The 7439-nt window shown below is 40.8% G+C and overlaps 1 protein-coding gene across 1 annotated transcript in view; it reads left to right on the top strand.

The window, feature by feature from the left end:
* The window catches only part of LOC108293211 (ribosome biogenesis protein BMS1 homolog), a 26004-nt gene extending 18565 nt beyond the window's left edge, over positions 1 to 7439 (top strand). Inside the window, exon 5 of the transcript XR_001820588.2 lies at positions 7344 to 7439. The gene's annotated coding sequence lies outside the window, so the exon portion shown is untranslated. The remainder of the gene's footprint in view (positions 1 to 7343) is intronic.

Here is a 7439-nt window from a genome sequence, read left to right as displayed (position 1 = left end):
AGTGCCTTCACCTGGAAATCAGTAGAATGTTAGCAGTCCAGACTCAAACTTTGTAAAAAACTAGTGGAGAAAAGGAAGTCCCTCACAGTAACCGGTACCATAATCAAGACAGAATGTTTCCAGAATAAATGGAGTTATCTGCTTTCAGCCCCAGGTGGTAGCTATTCTCTGCCCTGATGATATGTGATAATAATTTCTGATCCTCATGTCTTAAAATGGAGTCACTCATCTCCAGTAGAATTAAGTCTACAGTGAAGTTGTCCCCTCATCCCCAAAGAGATAAACACATATGAATGGGCTGAGGTGATAACAATTATTGCTGTCTGAGATCATGAGAGACCTGAAGTGAACTGATAGGATGTGAAAGGTGACTGAGAACAAGAGAATGGACCCATCTGCAGAGGATCATAAAACCAGCAGAGATAAGATCTTGTCTAAGATGTTTTCAAAAGCTTTGTCCATGAGAACTGTAAGGACTTCTCCAGACCTGTGGCTGCTGCTATGATCTCTGCCCCAAAGGAGCATCTGACCATCATCCAAAGGGCTTCTGGACCCACTGGATTCTTCTGGAGGTACATTGGTCTCTTGAGCCATCACTGTGGTTTTTTATTTCCTTTATTCCTGCCTGTGTGAAGAATGACAATTGCCTAATGGATGGTGTGAATGAATACCTCTTGTCAAATGGTAAATCTGAGTATATATAATTGGCTGCCATGTTACTGTGAAACTTCACAGCTTCAGTCCGTGTCAGCACAACTAGGCAGCTTGTACCCAATGCTCATATCAGTGGGCATCGTCTACAGGCACCTAATGACTCAGGTACTTTAGCAGTCACTGATGAGTGTATCTCCAAGGAATAGTCCAACAGCACATGGCTGGCCTGACAGACGGTAACTATATGTCTAATCCAGGGTCATACTGAGTGGACATCTGCCAACCAGAGGTCATTCCCACTGCCTGCCATTGAGCAGTTCAAAAGTGACTGGTGTAAGCAGACATGAGTGCACTTGCTCAAGTCACTATTTGCCTCTTCCAAGGGCATCATACTTAGGATCTAGGTAATTGTGCCTTATTGGAGTCCTACACATTTCACTTGCAAATTATATTTGAAAATTAGAGTAAATTACTATTTGCTAGTCATGCACAAAACAGTTTTTAAAATTGCAATTCCAGAACCCACATTAACATCCAGTGACCCATAGAAAGCAATAGAGAAATGTATTAAATGTTCTGGCAACTATGTTGCTAGTCATTCACAAAACAGTTTTTAAAATTGCAATTCCAGAACTCATATTAACACCCAGTGATCCATAGAAAGCAATAGAAAAACGTATTAGGAAAAATGTCCTGGCAGAGTCTGGCACTGGCTTGGTTACCCAACCTCAGGCATTGGTCACATTAACTGACAGAGTTAAGAAAAATAGAAAGTACCAGCCTTGTTACTCAAGACGTTAGGAACTATGAATCGATTTAGATAGATAAAGAATTTTAGCTATCAAAATATTACAGTGTCATCCTGAAAAATATGTACCTCTTCCAGAGAACCCAGGAGGTTATGATGACCCCTGGAAAGCCCAACCAGCAATAACAGTGAAAGTTACATAGGTGCATGAGTGCAGAAATACAGTCTCTACTGAAAATAAGTTTTATACTCGGCAAGAATTACCGGATATACATAGAACTTCTGCCCATGAAGTAAAATCAGATATACAAATTACATATGGTTTAGGGGTTAATGGTGGTGAATTCATTATGCTTACAGGAAGCAAAGGAGGACCAATGACTGGAATAGCAAAGTACTCCAGGATTCATGTTGAACTAATTGCTAGAGCAAAAATATCCAACATCGTCCTGACTTATGATAGGAAAGGAGTAACAGAAGTTGGATGAGACAATACCCAAACATGATTTCCAGGTTTACCTAAACAATGGAAGACTGTAGATGACGCCATTAAGATTTCTCAAGAATATGGAAGATTATTATTCACTTCTGATGGGACCTTGTAAGTTACCTGAAAAAAATTCGCATGAAAAACAACTTTTACAAAATGTCAAGTTATGCTACAACATTCACATAATATACAGTACAACCCTGATCTCTTGGCTGTCATAAAATATTTCTTACCTCTAAACCAAAGTTTCATTTTGTAATTTAATTTTTTTCATTTTTCCTGTACTCTTAGCTTAAGAAAAGGTTATTGCAGGCTGGGCATGGTGGCTCACGCCTGTAATCCCAGAATTGTGTGAGGCTGAGGCAGGCGGATCACCCAAGGTCAAGAGTTCGAGACCAGCCCGACCAACATGGTGGAACCCTGTCTCTCTCTACTAAAAATACTAGAACTAGCTGGGTGTGGTGGCAGATGCTTGTAATCCCAGCTACTGGGGAGGTTGAGGCAGGAGAATCACTTGAACCCAGGAGGTGAGCAAAGATAGTGCCATTGCACTCCAGCGTAGGCAATAGAGTGAAACTCCATCTCAAAAAAAAAAAAAAAACAAAAAAAAAAAAAAAAAAAAAAATATATATATATATATATATATCAACAACAAGAAAGAAAAGATCATTGCAAACTTTTTGTTTGTTTTTCATATATGCTTGCAGAGGGTTGTAAAATTTTATTGCCATTATTCGTGCTTTAAGCTTTTCTAATCTTTCTTTAGCAATTGTGGAATAGCATGCTATTTCCTTTCCATATTCAATTGTTTCTTCTGTATTTATTACCCTAGCTATAGGATTCTGTCTTTTGAACCTCCCCTGCAGTTAGGTATGGCCATGTCACTAAGTTTTAAGCCAATAATTTGTAAGCAGTGTGCTATGAGTACCTTCTAAAAATCCTTCCTCCTTCTTTTCTCCCTCATTTTCATTACAATAGTGTGGAGTGAAGATCCAATAGCTGAAGATCAATAGTCATCTTACATAATGCAGGCAGGGGTGACGGGCAACACGGTCTGTTAACTCCCTTACTGGAAGAGAAATTTCACAAGACTAAGAACCTTTCGTTAGTTCAAGCAATATCCCAGCACTTACACACAGTGTGCAGCATGTTTGCTAAGGGCTCAGGTATTAAATGGGTATTGAATGAATAGATGTATTAATTGGTTTAATCTGGAGTCATAAGTAAACAAGGTTTCAGCTCATTTCACAGAATCAAACTCCCGATTAATTCAAATCACACTAATCTGTTTCTCTTTGTTCTCTCAGACTTGCCAATGTCATGGGCGGATAGGAATTTTTCTTAATTTACTTCAATATTGCATTAAATCAAAATGTTTTAAAATCTGTTTTTATAACAGTGCTTCCCAGTAATTTCCTGTTTAGAAAGTTCAAAATTCTTCCATTTTGAAAGTCATGGATATCTTTTTGATTGTGTCTGTTGTTAAGTGCAGGAACTACTTTGTAACTTTAAGTAGACATCATCTCAAGTCTACAACAATTATCCAAAATGAGATCTAATGACCTTTCTAGGTTTTCAGACACTATTAATGCAGATTGTAGCCACTAGGTCCTGAGGATTGTACTTGACATTGGTTACTGAAACTGAGCTTTCTTGAATTCTTTTTCTTTCCACTGTGGTTTCTCGCATTTCAGCATATCGCCTATTTTTGTCCTCAAACTTCACTGAAATATTTTCAATGGAATTAAATTAAAGAGGAATCATCCCTCCCATGATTTTGAAATGACCCTTTGCTTCCTATAATAATGATTCTTCTGGTCATTTTTGTAATTACTTATGTTAGAGTTTGTAAATATTCATACGTTTTACAATCGCATATAATTTTCTTCTTAATTATATTTTCCTCTTTCCCTAAAGTTGTCATTATTTCTCTTAACTCTTTGTGGGAAAAATTAAGCCCATCTTTCACTTTCTGGATATCCTTATTTATAATTGAACTCTGATTTTTGCTCAAATTGCGTTTCAAGTTACCCACTTTTAGGGAAGCTATTAGTGTATCAAGTTTTTTTTGTTTTTGTTTTTTTTAAAGTCTGTTAATATAAAGATCATCAAAAGATCTCTTCCTAAACCTTTCCTCTACCAGAAATATCTCTGGAGTCACATTGCCCTTCTTCCCTTCTTGCTTTTGTAGGACTCCAAAGCTAATCTCTTCCTGATCCAGATTGCATGCATCTGTGCCTTTTGGGGGCTCTTGCGCATTCATTCTTTCTTTTAACCTCAAAAATGTGTTTTCTCTGTTGGCTCTTCCCCTTTAACGTAGAAGTATGCTCATGCTTTTGTTGAATCTTGAAATAAAAGGCTTCCTGTAGCACATATCTCCGTTTACTACTACTACATCTCTCTTCTCAGCCAAATACTTGGGAAGAGAAGCCCTTAGTTTGTGTCATTGTTTTCTCACCTCCAGTTCACTGCTTTACCCACTGCCTGACATGTAGCTCACTCTCACACATGCACAAGCCCAATCACTAAGTTGCCATAGCTGATTTGTAGCTTTCATGCCCTTCTAGCAAAATTTGACTCTGTGCATTGGGATATTACTTACTGAGTGGCTATTGACCAGGCACTGTGCTAGGTGCTGCTGTTACAGAATGAAATCAGACATCATCTTCTTTCTAATGACCCACAGGAGCAGCCATTCCTGATTGCTAAGCAGGTCTATTGACTCTGAGTGCTCACTTTTGCAAGCTTTACTTAATGTCATGTAAATCACTCTGTTCTCCAGGTCTTCTTTCTTTCCAATTCTCCTTACTATACACAACTTCTCAAGGCAATCACTTCCATGCCCATGGCTTCAGTTGATTATTCTCTGAGGATAATAGAATTTTAAATTTAAAATGTTAGCTTTATTTTATGTAAATTCCTCATTTGCTATAACCATAGATTCAGAGTTACTCCATGAAAGCAATAAATAAAAAATGGTGATATTCTTAGCATGTAAATTTTAGGAAATTTCCCGTTACTCTTAATGGTTGGATTTAGTATTTGTGCTATTTTTGAAAACATGTGTTTGGATGTCACAAATGGACTTAGCCTACAGTGATTTATATTCAACCTTGGCCAGAGAATTCCATTTTAATGTGACACTGAGCGTAAAAAACTGTCTTTTCCTCCTTAGCGATTTCTCTTCCTACATTCTCTGCCAGGAGAAAGGTACAACTCTGTAGCCGGTCTTCCCCAGCAGAGCCTGAGCAGCCCTGTTTTTCCCTCTACTTCCCTGCTTTCACATCTCATGACGAAGCACGTCCTATTCTGTCTCCCCAATAATCACAAAATTTTTTCCTCCACTTTTTTCACTGCCACTGCCTTTAGCATCAGTCTTTCTTTAGATAGTTTCTTAATTGGTCTTGTTGCTTCCTTCAGTCCTTCCTTATTATACAGACCACTACACACACATCTGACAGAGACTCCTCACCTTTGTATGGTTCAATGACTCAAATTTTCAGAATAAAATTAAAACTACCCCAGTGTCAAATTTGGGGCCAAATAGAGGTGGGTTTGTAACTCAGGTTCATACACTGTTCAGTAATGTGGTCTCACAAAACTGAACTTCTTCAGCCTTTATGTATCTGCCTACCCTCATTGAGATTGGGACTGTTTCACACATACAGTGTCTGGCATGTAAAAGGGACTTCATCAATGCTGAATGAACAGGAGGCATTTTAAAATTCACATCAAAAAAATATTTTTAAAAATGCCAGTCTATAATGTCACTTCCCCTCCAAGCTTGACTTCTACTTGTACTTTCTGATATGGTTTGGTCATGTCCCCACCCAAATCTTATCTTGAGTTGTAATTCTTATAATCCCCACATGTTGTGGGAGGAACCCAGTGGGAGATAATTGGATCATGGTGGCAGTTTCCTCCATGCTGTTCTTGTGATGGTGAGTGAGTTCTCATGAGATCTGATGGTTTTATATGTGTTTGACAGTTGCTCCTTCACATGCCCACACTCTTTGGCCTGCCGCCATGTAAGAAGTAACTGCTTCCCCTTCTGCTATGATTGTAAGTTTCCTTAGGCCTCCACAGCCATGTGGAATGTGAGTCGATTAAACTTCTTTCCTTTCTAAATTACCCAACCTCAGGTATTTCTTTATAGCAGTGTGAAAATGGAATAATGCACTTTCTGATAATCACGCTTGAGGAATTGGGGAATTCATAGTACCTGAGATCAAATAATGGCCCCAGCCTTGGCAGTCATGTGACCTTGGGGAGATAACTTACCTTCTCCATCTCAATGTCTTCTCTAAAACTGGTGAGATTATTTCTGAGGGCTAAATCAGCATAGCCCACTTGGAACACTGTCAGGCACATACTGCTTGCTAGGTGTTCAGTATTCATTTTTATTGAGTTAGGACTGTGGTAACCCACTTTACAGCTCTTCATTTTGTATAACAAAGTCATGCTTAGTGCTTTCTTAGTAAAAGAGAAAAAATCGGAAAGTCCCTGCCATGGAAGAAAGAAACGGGAGAAAAGGAAGTTGGTCAGTTTCAGCACTTTAGAGCTTGGGGGGACAAGTTAGGTTTCTATTTTATGGAGAAGGAGGTGGAGGCAGGATGGGTTCTAAGGTGTCATTCAAGACACATAGCCATAACTCTTTAGTGAGAGTAGAGCTCGGGCCCCAGGGATTGCTGTGGTCAAGTTGCAGACAAAAACTACCACTCATTGGAAGACAGGAGAGGAATATTTCAGGTGTATCTACATTGAGTCAACAAATAAAAGTTCAATTTGGTTGCTAATGGGCCCCACTCTGCTAACTGCCACTTTGTATAGAACTCCTAGAGGAAGATGGCTTCTAGTAATGAGCCACCCTGTTTTTAGGACTAAAAAGCTCAGGAAGCTGGTGGGTGATGAATAAAAACCTTACTTCCACTGGCACTGAAGGAGGGGCCAGGAGAGCAGTGGCATCATAAGCCACAGGGTGGGGCAGCCAGGGCAGCGGGGGAGGGGCGGCAGTAAGGCTGGGGCATTGTGAGGTGTGGGGCGGGGCATTGTGAGTCACGTGCCTGGGCTTCTACCTGGGCCAGTGGGCTTCAGTCTGTAGGTGACTGCAGGAGGAGGAGCCGCTCCTTTTGTACTCTCTTCAGGCAGTTGTATCTCTCAGTGCTTGTTGGGTTCCCAACCTATTAAATTAGCCATCTGTTTTTGACCCTCCCAGACAAGTCAACTCAGGAGAGGCGGCAGGGTGCGGGCCTTGGCCCGAGCCCCGGCTGGGGCCGGGCTGTGGGGTGGGCAGGCGAGCCGCAGGCAGGACCATCTCTGAAAGTGCGGCATAGCCTCGGCCTAGGGCAGCAGGAGTGCCTGGCCAACACTGTGAGCGGAGGCACAGGTAGCGGCAGACAGGAGTAGAGGTGCCCCATGGGGAACATACTGAGCTGCTGTGTGCGCCCCAAGGTCTGCGAAGAATCGGACCAGGATGAGGGCTCAGGGCGTCCTCCTGAATCTGAAATCTGTGAGGCAGCAGCTGAGGACACGACAGCAGCTGAGGAC

Source organism: Cebus imitator, unplaced genomic scaffold (assembly GCF_001604975.1).
Source record: "Cebus imitator isolate Cc_AM_T3 unplaced genomic scaffold, Cebus_imitator-1.0 Scaffold525, whole genome shotgun sequence".
NCBI classification, from domain to species: domain Eukaryota; kingdom Metazoa; phylum Chordata; class Mammalia; order Primates; family Cebidae; genus Cebus; species Cebus imitator.
This window is presented reverse-complemented; position numbering and strand designations above follow the sequence as displayed.